This window comes from Mus caroli, chromosome 2, assembly GCF_900094665.2.
Source record: "Mus caroli chromosome 2, CAROLI_EIJ_v1.1, whole genome shotgun sequence".
In the NCBI taxonomy this organism is placed as follows: domain Eukaryota; kingdom Metazoa; phylum Chordata; class Mammalia; order Rodentia; family Muridae; genus Mus; species Mus caroli.
The window spans coordinates 77861260-77884825 of record NC_034571.1 but is presented as its reverse complement, the minus strand read 5'-3'; the positions used below and the strand labels follow the sequence as shown (position 1 = coordinate 77884825).

General features: G+C 38.6%; 2 pseudogenes; both read right to left on the bottom strand.

Annotated features, from left to right (window-relative positions):
• The window catches only part of LOC110306263, a 129577-nt pseudogene that overhangs the window by 82269 nt on the left and 23742 nt on the right, over window positions 1-23566 (bottom strand).
• LOC115030522 lies at window positions 14892-15015 on the bottom strand (annotated as a pseudogene).

Genomic DNA, 23566 nt, shown 5'->3' with positions numbered 1-23566 from the left:
CGGAGCCAAGATGGCGCTCCCTGCAGGGCAGGTCACTGTCCTCCGGCTGGGAGGGTGCCGGAAGTCTGCGGCCCCAAAAGGGTGCTGCCTCAGTGGCTCTGTGGCTCCAGCCTGTCCCAGAAGCTGTCTGCCTCTGTGGTCCTCACTCTGACCTGTACAGACTAAGTTCGGTGGAGTCCCGGAGCCAAGATGGCGCTCCCTGCAGGGCAGGTCACTGTCCTCCGACTCCCTTTTGAATTCTTAAGGGTAGAGCTGGATCTTTCCTACAAAGGAAAACAGAGGCTTCATGGAGGGGCTTGCTGTGTCCTGGAGACGCTGCCTCTAAAAGCTGATAGCTAAACCCCTCACTAAGCTTTTACAGAAACAATTCAAATGCATCAAATTTCTCAAATAAACAAGACTAAAAAGAAAAATCGCACAAATCAAGAGGAAATAGTAAGTTGTCATGCTTGTTGTGCTCATGGAGAATAGAGCATAGATAAAATATTAAAAGTGAAGTAATTTCTAGAAGCTAAGCACTGCACTTTTCTTCGGGGTAGTTAGTTTATATAAAGTCATCATCTTCAAAAACACTTCGGATTTAATAGTGTTCTGTAGGGTTTGATCTTTACAAACTTCTAATCCCACATCAATGTTTATATGATATCAAATGATACATCAAAAATGAATCACAGAAAAGTTTACTGAAAGTTGAATATCGTTTGCATGATTTTGCAACTGGAACTCATCAAAGGTAGTAAATTTTCTAAATTTTCCCTTTACAGTGTCCATGAAGGGCCACTGGTTGTTCCAGAAATGCTGCAGAGGAGGTTATTTGAATTAATCATAGACACTGGCAATGCATGAAAGCCAGGTAGCCATTAAGACTGAGTAGAAGCTTGGACATAGTAAGAAGTCACAAAAACAACTGGGCTAAGCAAATTGTTTTGTATGCCTGTATGGCCCTTGAGTACTGGGATTATGGCCATATGATGCCACATTCAGCTATTCTGTGTCTACCTGGGGACACTTGTACATAGGAAGTGCTCAGAGATAAGGCCTTTTCTGTACCTCTGCTTAAATAAGTTACAGTTACCCAGCTCTGTCTTTGCGGAGCATAGAATGTTCAAGTAAATACATACATTAATTTCATATTTAACCAACAAAGTATTCAGGTTGCAAAAATTATTTATAGCATGTCTTTAAGGAGACCATCCTATTTTCATTGGGAATAAATAATGCAACAGGTTCTGAAACCTCTTTTTAAATTCTGAATTTGTATTTTTTTTTAATATAAACTTGTCTGGTAAGATCTTATTTTGCCATATTTGGCAGAAATCCTGATTAGTTAATTTCATGTTTGATAAGTACCATTTTTTTTGGCAGCCTGTTCCTAACAATAGTTACTAGATTCAGGATCTCATTCAATATCTTTCTGGAGGGAGCATCCAGGTCTCTCTCTCTCTCTCTCTATACACACACACACACACACACACACACACACACACACACACACACACACATATATATATATATAATTCCCAAGGACAAAATAACTCAAATATCTGGGTAAATGTTTGTCTCATGCTTTGTATTTTGATGTCTGTGTGAACATAAATATGAAGGTGAATGTTTATTGGTCATGGAAAAATCTCCTCTTACAGGATAAGATTTTGAACAAAGCAAAGCTGTTTTGTGCAATAAACAGAAAACACGGAATCATAGTTCACTAGCCAAGATGTTTGATCCTCTGAAATTTTTTATAAGAAAGATGATTCAGTACTGTGGCTACTTTTATTTGTCTATTTTCTGTTTATTTTCCATATAAGACATCCTAAACATTAGTATTTTTAAAAATTTTTTATTGGATATTTTCTTCATTTACATTTCAAATGCTATCCCAAAAGTCTCCTATACCCTCCCCCCTGCCCTGCTCCCCTACCCACCCACTCCCACTTCTTGGCCCTGGTGTTCCCCTGTACTGAGGCATATAAAGTTTGCTAGACCAGGGGCCTCTCTTCCCCATGATGGCCGATTAGGTCATCTTCTGCTACATATGCAGCTAGAGACACGAGCTCTGGGGGTGCTGGTTAGTTCATATTGTTTTTCTACCCAAAGGGTTGCAGACCCCTTCAGCTCTTGGGTACTTTCTCTAGCTCCTACATTGGGAACCCTGTGTTCCATCCTATAGGTGAAATGGCTCAGCGGGTAAGAGCACCTACTGCTCTTCAGAAGGTCTTGAGTTCAAATCCCAGCAACCACATGTTGGCTCACAACCACTTGTAATGAGATCTGACATCGCTTCTGTGTGTCTGAAGACAGTTACAGTGTACTTAGATATAATAAATAAACATTAGTATTTTAACAATGTTATGCTTGAATGGAAACTGACTTTAGCAATTTTATATGATAATAAAAAATGTAATCCACCTATATAACAAGTTACTCTCAGTAATTGCTAACTAAAAATATACTTTATCTCTATGTTTATTTTTCATGTATGTCATAAGTAGAAGTGTTTCCTACATATTTTCATGGAAACAAAAAGGATTTTATTTTTGTACAAGGGATAGAAAATTGTTCTTTTAGATTTCTGCTATTTTGTTGCCTGCATTTTATTGTAAGTGATGGTTCAAAGATTTCTTTTACCTTTAAGTAATGTTTTTTTATTAAAAGGTAGGAAAATTGGAAATTGAAAGTGGGCATGGATGTTGTTTTCTGGAATTACTGGATGCTTTTGAATGGATTTATTTCTGAGGAGCCTCTAAGAATTCGCCTGGTATGACAAATTGCTGTTTGTACCACTTTTGCGGCCTTGTCCTATCCATGTAATATTTTTGCTTTTTTTTTTTTTTTGAAAAGATTCTGGAGTAGGCCCCTCTTCTCCTGTTGCCCGACAGAAAAGGACAGACATTAAATTTTTTATATTTAAGAATTTCTGTTACATCCTGAAATTGCTATCAAAGATGTATTGGTTTCTCCCTTTTAATCTCTGTGAAAAGATTACTTTCTCTGTATTCAATAACTTGTAATATGTTAGAGTTGTAGCTCATTACTATTTCTCCAAATCTGGGATTCAGAATATGTCCAGCAATGATTCATAGGGAATCAAATTCCTGCCAGCAAGTCACTCTTCAGGGACTTGTGGGTATGAATAAGTGTATGGCGTTGGGTCCTTGTTAGAATGACTAACAGCACAGCAGAACCATACCTGTATGCCTCCATTTTAACAGGTTCAGATACATTTTCCTGAGTCTGTTTCCTTTGTTGACTTCAGTTCTTGCCTGCAAAAATCAGGTGCTATTTTTCCATACTGTATTTAAAGTGCTGTTCTTTTGTGCCACTATTAAGCCTGGACACTTACTTTTTTATTATACCTTGTTAGAATAATATGGGAAATAATTGGAGTACTAGACCATCCTGTTTGGTAACTATAGAGGCCTTTCCCAAATAGAATTCTAATTATGAATGGATTCCTCCCCCCCCCAAATGTGTGGACATAGTAATTTGGAAATAGTAATTGTGGAAATAGCCATATTACCTATGAAAAATAAATTAGATAACAATAACAAAACAAAAAACATACATAACAAAAACAAAAACTTACTTTAAGTTAAAATTTCCTTAAGTTAGTCAACTCTTTTACTGTCTTTGTTCTTTGGCCCTGGTTTTGATGGTTTTGTTCTTCAAACACAGTTCAGCCTACTTTTCTTTAAAATGTTATTTGAAGCTGAGCTTCCCTATATACTGTATTTAACTCCCATCATGTTTCTCATTAAATTTCTTCCTTTCCTTTTGAGACATGGCTTCACTCTATAGCTCTAGTTTACCTAACATTGTCTATGTAAACCAGGTTGGCCTTGAACTCATAGATCTGTTTGCCTCTGTCTCTTTCATGCTGAATTAAATGTTTGCGCCACCCAGAGCTTTTGAATTTCTAACATAATGTCTGACTTCTACCTTATTGTTCTGGAATTTTGTAGAACCCCAAATCCTTTTAGTTATATATACAATATTCAATATGTTTGATTATATGAGTGAGACAAATCCATGTTACTTTAAATTATGAATAAAGTGACAAGAAATAGTGAATGATATTAGGTTTTAACATTAAAAATATTTTAAAAGATTTTTTTCTTAATATTAAAGATCTTAAAGTGGCTGGGTTGAAGGGAGATTTTTTAAATCAAATTACAACTTATTAAAGATGTAGATATTTTTTTCTTTTCTATATCTAGATGACCCAGGATGCAATGAGGTACACACTGTTAATGCAGCAGTAGAGCCCAGTACAGTAATGTGTTTTTGAGTTGTAAGCATTTAAATTCATTCAAGGTGGAAATTAAGAAGAGCGTAGATCTTCAGCAGAGTGCTGTACATATTTACCAAATGTTAGGAGGTCCAAGAAGGGAGAAGAAATTGCATTAGGAAATGGTGACAAACTACGTAAAGAGCACTTAAGCGAAGGCAGGCAAAGAAAAGGGGAAGTAGATTTATGTAGATAGACAATGTAGAATGTTAAACAGAACATCGTAAGGACAATATAAAAGTTATAAATAGTAGAGCTGATTGGGGCCCAAGGTGAGAGAAAGTTCATACTGCAAGCCACGAACTAGTTGCAAACAGAATGATTGCCAGTGTGTGCACTTTATCAAGCTCAGAGTTAAAGTGCCGTTGTCGTCCTTGAACTTGCCTGTCATGTTTTATCCAGTGATGAATTACACCATGTTATGTTCAGGAGTGGTGCATGAAGTGCGGGGAAGCCCCCTTTTCTCTAGTTATTTAGAAAGATGAACAACTCGGCATGTCGCAAAACAAATGATGCCTCTACTTCCAAGATTTTTAATTGTTTAATTGTAATCACAAGGTATAGGTGATATATTTGCTTAATTAAAAAGACTACTGCTTGTGTGAAAATAAGAAAAATATCTAACAGTGGAAAACAAGAGCCAATACCAGAGCCTGAGTTTTTCATGAGTGAGTTATCTTTGTACATACAGTTAAATGAAATTCATCTATCACGTACTATGCCAGGGAGATAGTTTCAAATGCGTTATATGTTTCATGGAACTTGTAGTTTACATGGCATTCATCTGAGCCTCTAATAAAATAGTGTTTGTTCAGATAATTTGACAACAGCTTAATATTAATTTTCAGAACTGAGTTCTTTTTAATATGCACTATGGTTTGAATGTCTATATCTTTCTAAGTTTGAATTCTGAAATTCACTTCCACAGTGATGGCTTTAAGAGGCAGGACCTTTAAGTTGTGTACTAGTTACTTATTTCAGCACAGTGACAAAAGGCCCAACAAAAGGAACTTAAGGAGGATAGGGATTAATTTGGCTTATAGTTTGATGGTCCAGCTAATCACAGCAGGGAAGTCTTGATGGTAGAATCTGAAGCAGCTGGTCACATTGTGTGTATGGTCAGAAACCAGCAGTACATTTTTGCTTGTTTTTAGCTCCTTTTTCTTTTTTGTTCAATTTAGGACACCAACTTATGGCATAGTGCGGTATACATTTAGGTAGGTGTTCCTTCTTCAGTTACACGTTTCTGGAAATACTGGCATGGCATGCCCAATAGTTTGGCTCCTTGATGATTCTGAATTCTAAATGTCAGGTGGTCAATCAAGATTAATCATCCACATTGGTAATTAGGACACAGGGTAGGGAACATCTGGAATATTACTGTTTTCCTTATGAAAGAGATCTAAATGAGAGTTGCTCATATACAAGGATAGCTATCAGTGGATCCTTGACAGACTCAGGATCTGTGAACACCTTGACTTAGCTTTCTCAGTATCGAGGACTGTGAGAGGGAAATTTGTATCAATGAAATACCACATGTATGTTATTTTCTTGTAATGACCTGAATGGACTGAGCCATTATCTGAATTTAAAATGAACCTACTTACAAGGTAAATGAATGATGTTGGGTGAAGAGTGAGAACAAATTGTAGTTGATAGAAAAGAGGCAAAAAATAAAAAATAAAAAAACCAACCCACTTGGAATGCGAATCAGACCATGTACATCGTGGGCACATGCTGACTCTCAACAATATGCACGGTATTTACCTCTTTCAACCCATATATCCTTCTAAGTCAGTAATAGCATATACAGTGAAGTTTTTGGAGTAAAGTTTCTGTAGTCATTTACCTAATACTTTACTTTTTCTTCCTATATGTAACCCCCCATCATACACACATACTTTCTATGCACCTGCATGTTAGCTGGTGATATCCCAATTTCACTGTTGGTCCATAAAAATGTCTTCAGGCAAATGCCTTTTATGTTATTTGCTAAAAATGGATCATATAAGATTCCAAACAAAGCAGGGGCATAACACAGAATAACCTCAGAACCTGAATGACTACTGGAACAAAGTGATTTTTTAAAAAAAAATTTATTAGGTATTTTCTTCATTTATAATTCAAATGCTATCCTGAAAGTCCCATATACCCTCCCCCAGCCCTGCTCCTCTACTTACCCACTCCCACTTCTTGGCCCTGTCATTCCCCTGTATTGGGGCATATAAAGTGACAAAGTGATTTTTAATGGCCTGAACTGGCACTATCTTAGTAAAAGAAAAGTTTGAGATTATTAGAGAAATTAGCCTATTGTTACTAACACAACAGATAAGTTAACTCCTAGGTTTAAATTGTATATTTTTTTCCAGGAGTCTTAGAAAAAATAAAATAAAAAAGCAGACAAAATTGGTGTCAATTTTGGTCAAAATTGGGTCAAAATTGGTCTCAAGCATCACACATTATTTTCTTTATTTTCTCCACAGTAGTTTAAAAACACTAGGGGAAAAGCAAAGGATGGAATATAATAGGAGTGATGTGGTGTGATATCCATGGTTAGGGCTGAAGGCTGAAGTATCTGCCTCCATCTCTGATCACTTGCTGACTAGGCCACTAGGTCTCCAGGACACTCAAATAACCCCTGAGAAGATCAACTGAAGAGATACTAACTGGCTAGTTGTGTAATATGTACTTGAATAGCACCTACCATTCCTTTATCCTCTGGTACTGTAGAACCTGTCAGTAGCTGAGTATAGAGTCCTGTGAGAGATCAGGCTACTCTATGATTCCTCGACCAGAGACTTCAAGATATAGTATATGCTATTTGCCACAAGTGTTGGTGTAGTTTATAGCAAGATAATAGGTCACTAATATCAAAATCATCATGGTGACATCTTTTCACTGTATTTTTTCTTTCTCTTTTTCATTTTTTAAATTAAACTATTAAAATTTATTTTAAAATACACAACTCAGTAATGAAAAATTTTAAGTCATCAAAATAATTTACAAAACTTAAATGTCTCTTAAATAAACATGGTATCTTCAGAAGCTAAAAGTAATATGCACTCAACCAATTTTTAAATTCTATTAGGAACATTAAACATGATAGATGTAGGGAAAAAATCTCTTATGATGACTTCTATGAAAGGAAATTGTGACAAGTTCCTGATTAGACAGGAACCATTCCATCTTCAAGGGAGAATACTCAGTGTAACTGTGGCTTCATAGAATGAATTGGGTAGTGTTCCTTCTGTTTATATTTTGTGGAATAGTTTGAAGAGTATCGGTATTAGGCATTCTCTGAAGGTCTGGTAGAATCCTGCACTAAAACCATCTTTCCTAGGCTGTTTTTGGCTGGGAGACTTTTAATGATTGCTTCTATTTCTTTAGGGGTTATGGGACTGTTTAGATGGTTTATCTGATCCTGATTAACTTTGGTACCTGGTATCTGTCTAGAAAATTGTCCATTCCATCCAGATTTTCCAGTTTTGTTGAATATAGGCTTTTGTAGTAGAATCTGATAATTATTTGAATTTCCTCAGTTTCTGATGTTATATCTCCCTTTTCATTTCTGATTTTGTTAATTTGGACACTGTCTCTGTGCCCTCTGGTTAGTCTGTCTAAGGGTTTATCTATCTTGTTGGTTTTCTCAAAGAACCAGCTCCTGGTTTTGTTGATTCTTTGTATAGTTCTTTTTGTTTTTACTTGATTGATCTCAGCCCTGAGTTTGATTATTTCCTGCCATCTACTCCTCTGGGGTGTATTTGCTTCTTTTTGTTCTACAGCTTTCAGATGTGCTGTTAAGCTGGTAGTGTATGCTTTCTCCAGTTTCTTTTTGGAGGCACTCAGAGCTGACTTTTCCTATTAGTACTGCTTTTATTTCATTCCATAAGTTTGGTTATGTTGTATCTTCATTTTCATTAAATTCTAAAAAGTCTTTAATTTCTTTATTTCTTCCTTGACCAATTTATCATTGAGTAGGGTTTTGTTCAGCTTTCATGTGTATGTGGGCTTTCTGTTGTTTTTGTTATTGAAGATCAGCCTTAGTTCATGGTGATCTGATAGAATGCATGGCATTATTTTAATCTTGTATCTGTTGAGGCTTGCTTTGTGACTGATTATATGGTCAATTGTGGAGAAGGTACCATGAGGTGTTGCAAAGATGGTATATTCTTTTGTTTTTGGATGAAATTTTCTATAGATATCTGTTAAGTTCATTTGGTCCATAACTTCTGTTAGTTTCAGTGTGTCTCTGTTTAGTTTCTGTTTCCAGGATCTGTCCATTGCTGTGAGTGGGGTATTGAAGTCTCTCACTATTATTGTGTGAGGTACAATGTGTACTTTGAGTTTTAGCAAAGTTTCTTTTATGAATGTGGGTGCTTTTGCATTTGGAGCATAGTTGTTCAGAATTGAGAGTTCTTCTTGGTAGATTTTTCCTTTGATGAATATGAAATGTCTTTATTTATTTATTTATTTATTTATTTTCTGAGACAGGATTTCTCTGTATAGCTCTGGCTGTCCTGGAACTCACTTTGTAGACCAGGCTGGCCTTGAACTCAGAAATCTGCCTGCCTCTGCCTCCCGAGTGCTGGGATTAAAGGCGTGCACCACCACGCCCGGCCTTCTTTATCTTTTTTGATGACTTTAGGTTGAAAGTCCATTTTATCCGATGTTAGAATGGCTACTCTAGCTTGTTTCTTGGGACCATTTGCTTAGAAAATTGTTTCCAGCCCTTTACTCTGAAGTAGTGTCTTTCTTTGACACTGAGGTGTGTTTCCTATATGCAGCAAAATGTTGGGTCCTGTTTACGAATCCAGTCTGTTATTCTATGTCTTTTTTATTGGGGAATTGAGTCCATTGATGTTAAGAGATGTTAGGGAATAGTGTTTTTTTGCTTCCTGTTATTTTTGATGATATTTTAAAGCTTGTGTTCTTTTGGAGTTGTTGAAAGATGATTACTTTCTTGCTTTTTCTAGGGTGTAGTTTTCTTCCTTGTGTTGGAATTTTCCATCTATTATCCTTTGTAGGGCTGAATTTGTGGAAAGATATTGTGAAAATTTGTTTTTGTCATGGAATATCTTGGTTTCTCTATCTATGGTAATTGTGAGTTTTGCTGGGTATAGTAGCCTATGCTGGCATTTGTGTTCTCTTGGGTCTGTATAACATCTGCCTAGGATCTTCTAGGTATCATAGTCTCTGCTAAGAAGTGTAGTGTAATTCTGATAGGTCTGTCTTTATATGTTACTTGACCTGTTACTGCTTTTAATATTCTTTCTTTGTTTTGTGCATTTGGTGTTTTAACTATTATGTGATGGGAGGACTTGCTTTTATCATCCAATCTATTTGGAGTTCTGTTGTCCTCTTGTATATTTATGTGCATCTCTTTCTTTAGGTTAGGGAAGTTTTTTTCTATAATTTTGTTGAAGATATTTACTGGCCCTGTAAGTTGGGAATCTTCACTCTCTTCTATACCTATTATCCTTAGGTTTGGTCTTCTCATTATATTCTGGATTTCCTGGATGTTTTGGGTTAGTATCTTTTTGCATTTCTCATTTTCTTTGACTGTTGTGTCAAAGTTTTCTATGATATCTTCTGCACCTGAGATTCTCTCTTCTATCTCTTGCAAACTGTTGGTGATGTTTGTATTTATGGCTCCTGATCTCTTTCCTAGGTTTCCTATCCCCAGGGTTGTCATCTCCCTTTATGATTTCTTTATTGTTTCTAGTTCCATTTTTAGATTCTGGATGGTTTTGTTCAATTTCTTCACCTGTTTTTTGTTATTTTTCTGTAATTCTTTAAGGGATTTTTGTGTTTCCTCTTTAAGGGATTCAAGCTGTTTACTTGTGTTCTCCTGCATTTCTTTAAGTGAGTTATTTGTGTCCTTCTTAAAGTCCTCTATCATCATCATGAGATGTGATTTCAAACCAGAGTCTTGCTTTTCTGGTGTGTTGGGGTATCCAGGGCTCACTGTGGTGGAAGAACTAGGTTCTAATGCTGCCAAGTAGACTCGGTTTCTGTTGCTTATGTTCTTGACCTTGCCTCTCACCATCTGGTTATCTCTGGTGTTAGCTAGTCTTGCTGCCTCTGTCTGTGGCTTATCCCTCCTGGAAGCCTGTGTCTCAGAATTCCTGGGAGACCAGTTCTCTCTGGGAGGAATTTGGGTATGGACAGCTGTGGCACAGGATCAGCTGGAGGTACAGATGGAAACCAGAAGGATCCTGTCTCAGGCTGGTCCTAGGTTCCTGTGACCTGAGGGTTCCAGGTGGGTCCCTCTGAGCAGAAGTGGTGGTCAGGCTTGTCAGCACTTCTGGGAGACCCACTCTCTCCAGGAAGTTTTTGAGTAAGGAGCACTGTGGCACAGGACCAGTTCTGGGCACAGACTGAAGCCAGAAGGATCCTCCACTGTATTCTTCTACAGCACAGCCTGGATCCTCAGTCTCAGAATTTTTAATTTTCATCACTCGCTTTTTGAAGAATTTTTGTTTGTTTGTTGGTTATTTTGTTCATTTGCAACATGATATTGCTGTGAAGACCTGGGTAGTCTGGAACTTACAGTCCAAACCAGTCTGGCCTAAAACTTGTGGGCAGTTTTCCTGCTTCTGCCTCCCATGTGCAGGCATGTCCAAACACACTACACTTAATTAATTATTTGACTGTTAAACCAAAGTTATATGTATAATAGATTTTCATAATGGTCATAGTGATCCTCTATAAGTTGATAATATATCTTGAGATCTCAGTATAATGTAATAAAAGGTTTCTGTTGTTGTTACATATGAAATGGAGGTGGATATTTTAATTTTTGAGACCAGGTCACACCTCCTTCTGCCTCTGCCTAACACCCCCAGACTGCTACCTCAGTCAGTTAGGATAATATTTTACTGTCGTTTTGTCATTTGTTCAGAATTTATTTCCCATTAATCTGTGAGCTTGATAAAAGGAAACATCAGTCCCCTTTGATCTACCTTTATGTACTGAGCACCCTGTGCATACTCAGGAATCACACAGTGAATTCAGTGATTCCTCTGTCCTGCACAACTTGGATCCTTGACCTCCCAGGTCTCAAGGGAGTGAAGGAAGGAAAGACATACAGAAACACACACTGAAAAGCTGGCCTTGAGTGTACAGTGAGCACTCCAATGGAGTGGTGACTGTTATCCAACATTGAAACTCATTCTGTTTATTATATAGAACACAGGGGGAGAAGTTATCTCTAGGAGGTCTCTAGGTGAGTAGTCCTAGGCTTCAAATTCCAGAAGAAGCTGTAGTCACTACTTTTTGCACATATTGTTGATATTCCCACTTGGATAAGAGGAAGACTTTGCTATTGCCTCGATGAGCCTGACCCTAGACAAAGGCTTTTCCTTCCTATGGGGCTGAGACCTTGGAGTCCTTTAAGTGGCCATGCCCATGTCAACAGTACATATTCACTGCAGGCTTCCTGAGCCCTCCACAGGTGTGAATGTGTGTGGTCCCTCATAGGTTCACATGTTTGAGCACTTGGTTCCCAGTTGGTGACACTGGGAAAGTTTGGGAACATTTAGAAAGTGGAGCCTTGCTGGAGGAAGTGGGTCATTAGAGTGGCCTTGAATCTTTAGATCCCGGCTCCACTTTCCATTCACTTTCTGCTTGCTGAGTAGAGATGAAATGTGACCAGCCACCTGCTTGCTCCTCCGTATCAGGCCTTCTCCACCTGCTGTTATGTCTTCCTTACATAGTAGATTGTATCCCCTTGGGACTGTAAGCTAAAATAAACATATTTTCTTTAAGGCGTGAAGGAGAGGGAGAAAGAGGAGGAGAAGAGGTTCATTTTAAAAATGTGAAACTTCTAAAAGGAAAATCTTTATAAATATAAATTAAACCCAACTAGTCATGTAGACAGCTGGAATGATTAAAACTAACTTAAATGCAGTATTTAATTTCTAAAGCCCATTTTTGGTTTTATGATTTCAATACATCTAATCTTTAGTGAAATAACAGTGTATTAACTGTACACACTACTCTTCAGTTCACAAACAATACATAAACAGCATATGCACATTAAAATCAGTAGGGTTTGTGAGGTATAGTCTATTGAGCTTATGGCAAGCAAAATAGCTTGAAATAATGTCAAGCTTAAGAAAAAATGATGTGATTAAAAGACATAACAGATGTGTTGGGTGCTCCTAGTATAACAGGCATTCTGCTTTACAGTAAACATCATTTTGTAAGTCTTAATAGAAAGAGTATACTCTTTAAAAAACATTTTTGTTTTTTTTTTTTTAATTTACTTATTTGATATATATGATGAGTACACTGTAGCTGTCTTCAGACACACCAGTAAAGGGCATCAGATCCAATTACAGATGATTGTGAGCCACCAAGTGGTTGCTCGGAATTGAACTCAGGACCTCTGGAAGAGCAGTCAGTGCTCTTAACCTCTGAGCCATGTCTCCAGCCCCAAGAGTACACTCTTAAATGATGGTAAGAAGAATACTACAGCAAGCACATAGGCTAGTAATATATTTATTTATTATCATTATCAAGTATTTTGTAACATGCATAAGTATGTGTGTTGCACAATACATTAGCTTACACAACATAACTACAGTGACATGAGTGATGTAGGGTAGTGTGACACTATGTTGTCACTAGGTGGTGGGAAATTTTGAGCTCCTGTACTGGCTATTTTTGTGTCAACTTGACACAGCTGGAGTTATCACAGAGAAAGGAGCTTCAGTTGAGGAAATGCCTCCATGAGATCCAACTGTAAGGCATTTTCTCAATTAGTGATCAAGGGGGAAAGGCCCCTTGTGGGTGGGACCATTCCTGGGCTGGTAGTCTTGGGTTCTATAAGAGAGTAGGCTGAGCAAGCCAGGGAAGGCAAGCCAGTAAAGAACATCCCTCCATGGCCTCTGCATCAGCTCCTGCTTTCTGACCTGCTTGAGTTCCAGTCCTGACTTCCTTTGGTGATGAACAGCAGTATGGAAGTGTAAGCTGAATAAACCCTTTCCTCCCCAACTTGCTTCTTGGTCATGATGTTTGTGCAGGAATAGAAACCCTGACTAAGACAGCTCCCTTAATCTTATTTTTAAGTTTTTATTGGTTCTTTATGAATTTTACATCATGCACCCCAATCCCATTCACTTCTCTCTCCTCATAACCAGTCTCTGCTCTTGCAACCCTTCCAACAACAGAGAAAAAATATCTTTTTGTGGAAGCTGTAGTGTGTCTTAGTGTCTCATACTATACCCTTTAGCCACACTTTTTTGTCTGCAAATGTTCATTGCAATGACTTGTTGGTCTAATACAAGGCAGCTCTGGCTTCTGTTACTCTTTTGATCCTAGAACTTCACTGGGACTCCTTTCAGATATCCTGTTGCTGCCTAGTGTCATGGAGATCCTGAGTTTTGGATCTGTAGGACTGGTCCCTTTATATGCTCCAGCAGTTCTCCGATGGGGTAGATGTTGGAATGGGACAAATCAAAGCTCTGGATCTGGGTCTGAGAGGTATCTGAGCTGGGCAGCCTGCTGGCTCTCACTCTCACGTGCTTGAGGTCAGCTCACCAGCATCCCTTGCTACCAGGACCAGCTCCATCCTGCTTCCCATACAAGTTGTAGGGCCCTCTCTCCCAAGTGTTAGAGCCAGTGAGGGACATGGCCATTACTTCCACTCTCATGACTTTAGGGCCATGTTTTCCTGTCTTCCATAGGTGGAAAGTGGCAAGGGAGGGGAGCCATCTCTCCCTTGCTCACGTTACCACATGGCAAAAAAATTGCCGAGCTATCTCTCCCATGCTCATGTCCTTGGGGCAGCTCGCCCCCAACTCCCATAATATGCGAGGTGCTCTCCTGAATATTGCGGCTGCTTAGCGGGTCAGCTCTCCTGCTTTCATGCCCTCAGTGTCAGCTCTTCCACAATGCCCATGTGAGGGGTGGGGCCAGATCTGTTCAATCCTCAGACATCAACATATCTCTGGGCAGCAGTCGAAACCAGAAACATCCACCTGGTGGCAACAGACCCCTCTTGTTATAGGACAAACCCAGATATGGCCTCAGATGGACCTCGCCAAGGTCCAAAATGGCATCACTGGCTACTCACATCATGCTGCTACTCACTACCCTTGAGTCTCCAGTTCTGCCTCTCTTCATTGTACTCGCATCCTTCTATTTCTCTTTCTCTTCCGTGTCTCCACCATTTACTTGCTTCTCTTGGTGCCCAGGGTCTCTGAGTGTCCAGTGTCATCTCAGGGGTGGTTTCAGGAGTGCTATGCCCCACTTGTGCATTATGGTTCTGAGCAGGGATCATCTCAGGTATCGTCTGCTGCAGCTCCCTCTCTCCCTGCCCAGGCCTGCTTGTCACCTAATTGGTGGTCATCTCAGGCTTGCTCCCTGTCCAGACCCCATGGCATCTGTCTGTTGGTCATCGAAGGCTTGCTCCTTGACCTGACATGCCTAAAATAGCCTACTCAAGGGTCATCTGTCTTGGGCTCACTTCTGCAAAGGTCCCTAGGTCCCAGAAGGAGTTCTTCTAGTCTCTGGCTTGCTCTTGGGCCTGGGAGCTATTGGGGCCTTTGTAGAGCTGGATATCTCAAGCTCTCTCTCTCTCTCTGCTCACCTCCCAAGGAATTTAGGCTACTAATCGTTCAGATCTTCATAGAACAAAACACTTGACGCAGACATATCCTCTCTGTCCCCTCCTGACCCACATGTGACAAAGCAGACAAACCTATAATGTTTCTAGGGTCAGGTATTATATTTAATCTTATGGGACCACTATTATATCTGAATTGATCACAGCATTGTTGTATAGTACACACACACACACACACACACACACACACACACACACACACACAAATTCTACTGCTCCAGGAAACATTGAAAGAGATTATAGATGAATCTATTTAAAGAGTCTTTTGATCTAAATTTGTTTCAGACTTTGTCTAGATCTAATATTTGTCTTTTCAAAATCCATTTCACAAAACAGTTGAATCCTTTTATGGTTCTTCATAATTTAACTGTCAGGAAGCCAGTAACTGGAAACCTCTCCTGTTTTGTTAGGCGACCATACAGATAGTTTTAAATGTTCTTCCATGAGATTTTTGGACCAGAAAAGCCTGGAAATTTTTTTTTTTGGGGGGGAAGATGATTTATGGCTTCTAAAGTCACATCCTTGCTGTTTTGAATTCCATACTCAGAAATGAATCAGATGAATTATAATTAGGAAAAGTCTAAGAAGGCTTAATATATCATTTCCAACAACCAATTTAAATGTCTCAGCCCAAAATAAAAATGCTCAATTATGAAATTTTAGACATTCAGTAAGATGTTAGTGGGAGAAGGTGGTGGGACATACTTGAAATCATTCAAACTGATTCCTTAAGTAGGCTTGAGAGTCCTCTTCATGTGACATTGTTAAATTGGGGTGAAAAAGCAATTATAAGATAAACGTGTTTTACTCAAGAGTATGACTTGGGGTAATACAACTTACTATGTCTTATTGTATTTCTTGCCAACACTCCTATTTTTCATTTTCTATTATGTTACAACCTCAATTTACTATTCATTGTGTTTACAGAATGTCTCTAATCCTAGGTCCCAGGAAATATATTTTCATCAGGACAGAGAGTCATACGGTGACATGTTTATGGGTTAATACCAGGAAATAATAAATATTTACCAGATAAAATACACAAAAGAATTGAATAAATTTTGTTCAATATTTCTTGCAGTATCACCAGGAGACCAGTTGAAAAATGTTAGCACTGAAGTAGATTTTTTTGTGTGTAAAAATTTATAGCAATCGAAAGCAGAAGTTTAAGATGAAGCTGCCAGCACAGTCTTACCACATGATCCCTAGGCTCTGTCAGGGAGATTGAAAATTTTGATCTCCATCATTATTTTTAGGTAGTACATTCATAGACTGAGCAGAGGTGAATAATGTTCTTCAATGAATTCAGTTGTTGGTGCCAGTGTCTTGAAAGGCTCCTCGCTAACATTGGTGCATCCTATCATTTATCAACAGGGGATCACTCGTCGCAGCTGTTCTGATTGGGTTATGAAAACCCAGCGCTTATCTTAATCCTCTTTTTTTTCCTTCCTGAGATTTATTTTTTCATATTACTCAGACAATTTTTGCCAAGATACTTTCTGTGGAGGAGGGACAATTTCTTCTATAATACTTAAGACCTCTGCTAATAACTAGAGGAAAGGAATCAGGATCTCTACATTAGCTGCTCTGTGTGTGTGAGAGTCGAGTTCTTTTTTGGTTATGTACTCCTGTGCACAGAGTGGCCATGAGGTCGAGCACAGGTGCGATTTTGCAGAAGCTGTCTGTCATGTTCTTGAGACAGGGCTTGCCAATTAGACTAGGGTGGTGGGCTAATGAGTCCTCAACATTCACCTATCTCTGCCTCCCTAGTGTTGTGAATGCAAGTATGTGTTATCATGTTGGCTTTCTATGTTGGTACTAGGGATATAATTCAGGACTCATGCCTGATTCAGGATTATCGATTTCTGCCAATCAGCAGTTGATAAATAATTCACTGTTAAAGAAACACTCACGCCTGCTTTCTTTTGATCTCATAAAAATAGTCCTTCCATTTGAAAAAAATTTAAAGAACACAGTAGAAAATAAACTTATTAACTGTTTAAAAGAGGCAAGTTAATTCAAACATATCTGATTAAATTACAGTTATCTTTTATAGCCTTAGTGTCATGGTCAATTTGTTTAATTTTATCCTCCAAGGATTAAAAGCATTTGTAAATTAAAGTGAAATCTTTACTTATCTGTAGGGGATAAATAAAAATAAACAAGAACTACACACACACACACACACACACACACACACACACACACACATAGAGTTGTGTTTGGTTATACTGTAGGTCTCTGGGATATTTGTTCTCAGGTTCCTGGTTATCCAGGTAGTGTAGGGCATGAATTGGTTCTCTTTCATGGCATGGGCCTCAAGTTAAGTCAAACATCGGTTGACCACTCCAACAAGTTTGGCTGTTCTCCTTTGGAGGCCTGCCCCTTTCTGAAGAGGATATGAAGGGTGGGTGAACTTGGAGGAGAGGGCAGGTGGCAGGAGCTGGAAGGAGGGGAGGAGGGTGACTGTCATAGGGACTTATTATACAAGTGAAGAAAATGCATCAATTTACTATTATACTTTAATAAAAATATTCAATCCCTATAAATCCACAAAGTAGGTTTGTATTGTAGCTGAGGAACAATGATTTTGTCGAATCCAATATGAAAAACATTATTTTATATACAAAGGTTAATCATTGAGTACACAATCATATATCAAAGTATAGTTACAGAGAAACCAAGATCCTGTCTTTAGTAATCCTTGACATAAATGAGAATTTTGTTCAATGTCCTTGGCAAATTCTCTTTCATATAAACCTGCTCCTTGACCGAAAATATTCTTGAATAAACTTAAGTAATCACAGGCATGTCCAATTAGTGTGATGGACAGAGCCTGAGATCAAGTCATTCAATTTGTTTTATATAGCTTTTAGTTAAAGTATTTTCAGCAAGATTATAAGTACCAGGGTGAGACTAACACGTAACATTGACCTCAATTATAACCTCTAAGGTCCTCAACTCTGTCTGCTTGTGCCCAGTTCTCCAGGGTTCTGGTAGATCTCATCTCATACATACAGGATACAATCTATGGCTAGTCTATAAGATCCTTTAAAGGATATTTATAATACACTACTTTTTTGGTATTATTGCAATTATCATGAGCATCAAATAGGATAATCTAAAAACAAGTAAAAAATTATTTTCTTGGGGGCTGGAGGGATGGCTCAGGGATTGAGAGCACTGACTGCTCTTTCAGAAGTCCTGAGTTCAATTCCTAGCAACCATATGATGGATGACAACTATCTATAATGAGATCTGGCACCCTCTTCTGTCCTGCAGGCATATATGCAGGCAGAGCACTGTACATAATAAATAAATAACTAAATAAATCTTCAAAAAAATAAAGATACATTTTATGCCTACTCTTCTACACACACACAGCACACACACACACACACACACACACACACACACACACACACACACAAACAAGCCCCCTCTCCAAATAACCAAAACAAACAAAAAAATCTGAAAACACTCAAAAAGCACAAAGAACTTCAATTTGAGATTTGTTGGTGTGCTGCTTGATACAGATAAGCAACTTGACAAGATGTAGAACCACAAACCACAAGATGTAGAAGAGACAAACCTCTGGGTTTATATGTGAAGAATTTCCACGAGTAGGTTAATTCAAGTAGGAAAACCCACCCTACCTATAGATGGCACTATTTCATAGCCTGGGGTCCCAGACTGGCACTATTTCATAGCCTGGGGTCCCAGACTTCATTTAGAGAAGGACAGCTAACTGAGTACCACCATTCACCTCTCTACTCCCTGGCTTTGAGTGTCATGTGACTAGCTGTCTCCCCAAGTACTGCCATGACTTTTCAACATGATGATCCCTCTGAACTGTGAGCCAAAAGAAACCCATCCTTTCTGTAAGTCTTTGGCCATGGGAATGAGGCAAGTAATCAATACAGTTGGTAAATGTAATTTGCATGATCATCATCTTCCTTTGTGATTTTTTAGATTGGCTTACCTAGTGCAGCTTGAACAATGAATAAATGGCTGTTTGCACGCTAGAGAGGATGAGAATCCTGTAGCTGTACAATCCATGATTTAGGATGCCTGAGCAGTCTCAATCTGGTGCTAAAGGGCTGGGGTAGTTCCTGGAGAGATTCTGGTCTTCAGTCCAGGATGGCAGTGATGGTGGCAGCTGTGGCATCAACAACAGGGCAGACATGTTCACCAGCAAGATGCCAAGGGAGATGAGCAAGTCACATTGCTTTTAACTGTGACTTCTGTGCAACTGAGGGAAGGTGCTGCTACTTAATGAAGGATCTCTCTCCACCAAGTTAATCCTTCCTGGAAATGCTTCATAAACCCGAGGCTTAACTGAATCCAGATACAGTTAAACTAACATTCAGGATTTACCATCACACAGTTTAATTGTGTAATCTGTTAGTTTAAGTCTTGAGCGCTAAATACTGGATAGCTTAAGGCTGTTTTAATGTCCTGAGAGGTGTATGAATGTTTTTGAGTAGGATTGAAACTTGTGTCAATCTCTGTATTTGTTCACATACAAGTGGGGATCTCTATTCTGAAACCCATGTTGAACTTATTGCATGCTATGATTCACAGTCAGTTGTATGTAAATGCGTTTTTCTGCTTTTATAGATCATGGTGGTTTGAATGAGAAATGATCCCCATAAGATAAAAATGTGAACTCTTCTTCCCCAGGTGGTGGTCCTGTTTGGGAAGACTGTGGAGCTATCAAACAGGGAGCCTTGCTGCAGCTAGTATGTCCTGGAGGTGGGCTTTGAGTGTTTGCAGACTTGCCTCCTTTTTCTTCTCCCTCTGCTTCCTGTGTGTGGGTGATAAATGTAACTAGACCGCTTCCTCCTCCTGCTGCCATGCCATGCTTTTCCTGCCGTGACGGACTTGATCCCTCTGCAGCTGTAAACCAAAATAATGTCTCTTTTCCTTAGGTTACATACGATTATGGTATTTTATCACATCAACAGGAAAGTAACTAACACAGATCCCACTCCTGAGGATAACAAATCTAGCACTTAGACTGCTCACTGCAGCTGCTTCTGTGTCCACAGAAGCCAGAGCACCAGTCAGAAGGAACGCACTTAGCAATTAGCAGCTATACTCACTGTGGTTCCCGGACCTATTCACTGAAAAATGGGGCAATACTTACTGCATGCTCTGAATTGGTGGCTTTCTTTATTAGTCAAGCAGTAAACAGAGACAAAGAAAGCAACAGAGGCTTCCCAGAGAGATGTCAGACACTGCAGTACCACAAAACACTCAACGGACATTGACTCATATTACCTCCTCTGTAAAGTTGCTCTGTTTGTCTCATGCTGATAACAAGCAGAACTCAGGGGAGGTCAGCAGAATATCTTAAACTAAATTAAGGGCTCTATTTGTAGGCAGTGTTCTGAATGCAACTTCAGTTTCCCTGCTTGAAGAAGTTAACTTTGCTTGTGATACTTTCTAACGAGTTACTCATTAGAAACATTCTTTTCTTAAAAACAAACAACAAACAACAAACAACAAACAACAACGAACAACCTAACAGTAAAGATGATCTGAATAACAAGAAAAAGTCCACAAGTGGTTTCAGAAGAGAGTGTAGGCTAAAGGGATACTAATTAGTACTGGGGATACAAACTGCATCGGTGGAGCCACCATGTTGTTGCTGGGAATTGAACTCAGGACCCCTGGAAGAGCAGTCAGAGCTTATAACTGTTGAGCCATCTCTCCAGCCCCATGGCCAGAACTTTTCAAGGAGGATAAACAGTAGCATAGGGAAAAGCTGCAAAATCTGGCCAGGTGTTGCAACTAAATTATAATCTCAAAAATGAATGAATGGGTCAATCAAACAATCAAACAAAGAAAGAAGAAAAGAAAGAAAGAAAGAAAGAAAGAAAGAAAGACAGACAGACAGACAGGAAGGAAGGAAGGAAGGAAGGAAGGAAGGAAGGAAGGAAAAACAAAAGAAAGAAAGAAAGAAAGAAAGAAAGAAAGAAAGAAAGAAAGAAAGAAGAAAGAAGAAAGAAGAATTTGGCCAGCAATCTGTGGCTGGGCAGCTCATACGTACTACTGTTAGTTTGCTAAATGGACACAGTATCAAACTGGCTTCTAACTATGTATTTCCTATACCCATAGATTAGTATAACTCTTAGTCCTCACTAGAGAATTTGTTTGTTTGTACTAGTGAATGACATCAATACAGAGACTTACAACTGGCCAGAGTGAACAGAATAAGTATTTATGGAATGGGATATCTATAACATACTCTCACCCCACAACACTCAGAGACCATCTCAGAGAAGGGGTGGAAGGATTGTAAAAACCAGAATCAGAAAGAGCTGGGTGGAAAGAGTGTCTTGTGGACATAATAGGATGACTGCACTCAGGAACCCACAACAGCTGTGGTTGCCTGAACAAGACCTGCTCAACACCAAGCCAGTCAACATTCTAGCTCAATGGGGGACTCTCCAGATCTAGTTAAGGAACCACTGACAGTTGATGGATGCTGAGAGGGGTACCGTCAATTTTCTTTAATGAGCTTTATACTGTGCTCTTTCAGGCACTTTTTACACTTATATTATTAGCTAAAATTCTCCTTCAGACTTTGTATTTCCATCCACACTAATTAGCTCCGAGAGTAAAGGCCTCAATGACTTCAATTATGCCTTCAAGATGAGTGACTCATCTATTTTTCAATCTTGATCCATATCCAGGCTCCCCACCTACATATTTTATTTTCCACAGCCTTACTTGAATAGTCTCTCAGCTGCATGTTGTGGGCTTGCTCATCTTCTAAGTTTTCTGTCAAATGAAGAAAGTTAGCCGTCATAAACAATTTCCATAAAGTTAGACATTATTCCAGAGTCTAAGTAATTGTTTAGGAATAAAAAGTCTTATGGAAATGTATCTGTTTCAGTTCTTAATGTGTAAATATAAGAGAGATATTCATAGAAATAGTTTATACCTTCAAAATGCTGAAAGCTAATCAGAAAATATGATTTTATAGAGCAATTAATCAGATGTCTAATAAGACATTCATGGTCCATGGAGAGAGTAGCAGTATGAATTTTAATTAGTGACAACTCACTTAAGACAGAGTGGAAACATTGCTTTGAATGTGAATAGCAGGTATTTAGGGCACATTTTCATGGTACTTTATTGTAAGACAGCATAATGTCTGTGTATGTATGTAGCAATTAAGGAAATGATTATGACCTTAAAGAATCATATTTACTCTAAGCATTTAATTAAAGTTATATGAATAATGGTTGGCTGAAGTATTTCTGCTAGTAGGAAGAAGATCTGAATTAACTTAAAAGTTTTGAGGAAAAAAATGGTACTTATGGGTGCCTTGTAGCATTAGTAGGAGTTACTCAAGAAACTATGGGGAAATAGAATTCCAGGCAAAGGAATGAAATGAGGATCGAGGTGAAAATGCCATGGATAGATTTAAGTACTTGTTGAATTTCTCTGCTATAAAATGTTTGGGATTAGAAAGATTTGGGTTTTAGAATTTTTTTTTTTTTTTTTTAAGATCTTGGAATATGCACATATACATAAGGAGTTATTTTAGGTATAAATACAAGTATAAATACAGAATGCATTTATGCTTCACATAGCCCCAGGTAACATTATACAATATTTTTAGCTTTCCAGTATTTTCTTTACTCTTGGTTACACGAGGTCAGGTGTGGACTTTTCCTCTTGTGACACAATGCTAGCAGGCAAAAGTTTGGGGTTTTGCAATATCTCATGTTTGGAACTCTTGGATGAATGATTCACAATCTGTCTCTGGTTCTGAAATGTGGATTTTTAGATATGGTGGATGTGACAGTAAATCCTGACTGTCAACTTGATGGGACTCAACATCACTATGGGCACATACCCCTGGACATGTCTGTTAGGAAGGTTCCTGATGAGACTGAGGTATGAAGACACACTCTAGGGTGGCAGCACATTCCATGGACCAGCATCTGACGGAAGGAACAGGAGAAAGAAACAGAGCATTGACTTCTTCTTCCATTTACCTCTCTTTGCTTCCCAACTATGGATGGATACAATGTGACCAATCACCTTATACTCTTGCTGTTATGCCTTATGCACGAAAATAAACTATATTCCTCCAAACTGTGAGCTTAAGTAGACCTTTCCTTTCTTAAGCTGTTCTTTTTTTATCTTAAAAGAGTAGCTTTATATACATTTTTATGTGATAAAATTTAAAGAAGGTGAAATAAATACCCAACAAGGTTTGTAATAGAAATTTTGGAAAACAGTAATATTGCTTATTTTTCTTTGTGGACATTTACAATCTCCATAAAACATTTTCTTTTCTTTTCTTTTTTTTGGAATTTCTCTTTTTTTTTTTTTATTACGTATTTTCCTCAATTACATTTCCAATGATATCCCAAAAGTCCCCCATACCCTCCCCCCCCCCAATTCCCCTACCCAGCCATTCCTACTTTTTGGCCCTGGTGTTCCCCTGTACTGGGACATATAAAGTTTGCGGGTCCAATGGGCCTCTCTTTCCAGTTATGGTCGACTAGGCCTTCTTTTGATATATATGCAGCTAGAGTCAAGTGCTCCGGGGTACTGGTTAGTTCATAATGTTGTTGCACCTACAGGGTTGCAGATCTCTTTAGCTCCTTGGATACTTTCTCTAG